Raw genomic sequence first — 3,253 nt, forward strand, 5'->3', positions numbered from 1 at the left:
CAATCAAGGGCGGTCTATTTTTTTACAGATATTTTCATTACTGGGAAGACAAGAGTGAAAGACAACTTGGGTGTTATTGACCTACCATAAAGACAAGTTAAAGACAAGTTGGACGTGATTAACATACACTCTCCAACTTGAGGGGGAGTGTTGAGATATATTATTTATGGAATATATTTTAGATATTATATCTTAATATTCTTCCATTTATGATTTGATTTATAGTATATTTTATTTTATTCTCAGTATTTAATTATTTTATATTTTCCTCATTTGTACTAGCTTGTATCCTATTTAAAGGATATCAATATCAATGATAATATAGACCTTCCCAATTCTATTTTCTATCTCATTCTTAACACAACCGTAATCTTCAGCCCAACGAGCCAAGCTTTTGTAGAAGCAAGAACCTTTGTATTAAAGAGATTAACACCTTCTTATACAAAATTTTGATCAACCAAGAGATAAGCTAGAATTAGATAATGAGATCCAAGATTGAGAAACAAGATTTGGAATCTTTTTCTAAATTGAGTCACCTCACAATCGAACTTGATCAAGGCTTGATTGAATGACTCATATGCAATCTACCACAAGAATTGCATGAAACTTAGAAATGACAAAGATATGCTCAGATTTCTATAAGGAGGATCATCTCAACTTGAGAGATCAATTTCATTGATTACAAATATACTTTTACATAATAATTTGTGGGTATTTATAGTCTCCCAACAAAGAAGTTAGTGTTCGTGATTTAATCTCGATCCCTTTAAGTCTCCACAGAAGACGAAGTCAATTTGAGCATTACAAACTTTATGAAATTAAAATAACAAATAAAGTTTTCTAACACTCATGAAATGATGCTTGCAACTTCATCCACTACTTCAACCGTGCAAATATTTACTTTTGAATCTCCAAATGGTCTTGACTCAAACAAATCAGCTTGTAACACATGAAATGATGGTTGAACCTAGCCTATCCAATTTTGTAGATGAAGTATGAATGCTTGTTAAATCTTCTTGGCCTTGGGTTGTGTAATAGGTCCAGTTGGAACACCGTGATTCTTATCATCATCATCCTCTTCAAAAGGATTCGTCCTCGAATCAGAAAAATCATCACCTACATCAAAAGGACTCAACTCAACAACATTGAAAGTAGAATGTACACCGTGATTCTTATCATCATCCCCCTCTTCAGGATTCGTTCTCGAATCAGAAAAATCATCACCTACATCAAAAGGACTCAACTTAGCAACATTGAAAGTAGAATGTATTGACGATTCTACGGGAACATCAATTTTATTGTTCCATGTAATAAAATGAGTCATTTTACTAAATATCTTATAGAGCATTTCTAGTCAAATAGGATCTACAGACCCACTCCCACTCCAGCTATCCACGCTAACATTAAAATGAAAATTATTAGTAAAATTATTTACGCTAATTCATTGAAATTTTAATTACAGGCCCACTCCCACTCCCAATTCAGCTATCCACGCTAACATTAAAATGAAAATTTAGGAATCCACGCTATTTTTAGATCTATAGACCCACTCCCACTTCAGCTATCCACGCTAACATTAAAATGAAAATTCATTAGTAAAATTAGTTACGCTAATTCATTGAAATTTTAATCACTTTCATTAGTAAAATTATTTACGCTAATTCATTGAAATTTTAATCTACAGACCCACTCCCACTTCAGCTATCCACGCTAACATTAAAATGGAAATTCATTAGTAAAATTATTTACGCTAATTCATTGAAATTTTAATCTACAGGCCCACTCCCACTCCCAATTCAGCTATCCAAGCTAATGTTAAAATGAAAATTCATCAGTCAAATTATTTACGCTAATTCATTGAAATTTTAATCTACAGGCCCACTCCCACTCCCAATTCAGCTATCCCAGCAAACATTAAAATTAAAAATGAAAACTCATTGATATTTTAAAAATACAGGCCCACTCCCACTCCCAATTCAGCTATCCCGGCAAACATTAAAATTAAAAATGAAAACTCATTGATATTTTAAAAAGAAATAATCACTAATTTTAAATTGAATAGTCAGGAGTCAAGTTATGTGACGTGAATCAGGTGCAGTGAACGTGGATCGAACACGTGACCTTCAGATTTTCAGTCTGACGCTCTCAAAACTGACTTATCTTCGCTAATAATTAAAAAAATAAATAATCACTAGTTTTAGATTGAATAAAGTTATGCAACTTAATGAACTTATGCAACCAAGTGCGGTGAACGTGGAGATTAAACGCATAACTTTCAAGTCTTTAGTTTGACACTCTCCCAACTGAGCTATCCCTGCTAACATTAAAATTAAAAATTCATAAGTAAAGCTATTTCCACTAATTCATTATATTTTAAAAAGAAATAATAATAACTAAACTATAAGGTTATGCAATGTGAAGTGAACAAGGATCGAACATGAGACCTTCAAATCTTCAATCTAATGCTCTCCCAACTGAGCTATCCCCGCAATCATTAGAAATGAAAATTCATCAGTAAAGATATTTTCGCTGATTCATTGAGATTTTAAAAAGAAATAATGACTAATTTTTTATTGAATAGTCAGGTTATGCAAATAGAAACAGGTGCGGTGAACGAACGTGGAGATCAAACACGTGACCTTCAAATCTTAAACCTAACGCTTTCCAAACTGAGCTATCCCCGATAACATTAAAAATAATTTTTTTTAAGTAAAGGTATTTCTGCTAATTAATTGAAATTTTAGAAAGAAATGACCACTAATTTTATATTGAATAGTCAAATTGTGCAACATGAACCATGTGTGGTGAACGTGGATCGAAGATGAGACCTTTAAATCTTCAATCTAACGCTCTCTCAACTGAACTATCCACACTAACGTTAAAAATGAAAATTCATCAGTAAAGGTATTTTCGCTACTTCATTGAAATTTTAAATAGAAATAATCACTAATTTTTAATAAGATATTCAAGTTGGTAATTTTTAATAAGATATTCAAGTTATCCAACTTGTATAAGGTGCGGTGAACTAGAACACGTTAGGTATTTCCGATAATTCATTGAGATTTCAGAAAGGAACAATGATTAATTTTAGATTGAATAGTCGGGTTATACAACTAGAATCAAGTGCGGTGAACGTGGAGATCAAACACGTGACCTTCAAATCATCAGTCTGACGCTCACCCAACAGAGCTATCCCCGCTAATATTAAAAATGAAAATTCATAAGTAAAGGTATTTCCGCTAATTCATTATGT

At 32.3% G+C, this 3,253-nt stretch overlaps 1 non-coding gene across 1 annotated transcript; it reads right to left on the reverse strand.

Moving 5' to 3' along the window:
• Positions 1 to 2,093: 2,093 nt before the first annotated feature.
• TRNAF-AAA lies at positions 2,094 to 2,318 on the reverse strand. Its single transcript has 2 exons — positions 2,282 to 2,318; positions 2,094 to 2,129 (listed from the first exon to the last, which is right to left on the reverse strand). It is a non-coding gene; the product is annotated as a tRNA-Phe (tRNA).
• Positions 2,319 to 3,253: the final 935 nt, after the last annotated feature.

This window comes from Cucurbita moschata, unplaced genomic scaffold (genome assembly GCF_002738365.1).
Source record: "Cucurbita moschata cultivar Rifu unplaced genomic scaffold, Cmos_1.0 Cmo_Scf00046, whole genome shotgun sequence".
NCBI lineage: Eukaryota > Viridiplantae > Streptophyta > Magnoliopsida > Cucurbitales > Cucurbitaceae > Cucurbita > Cucurbita moschata.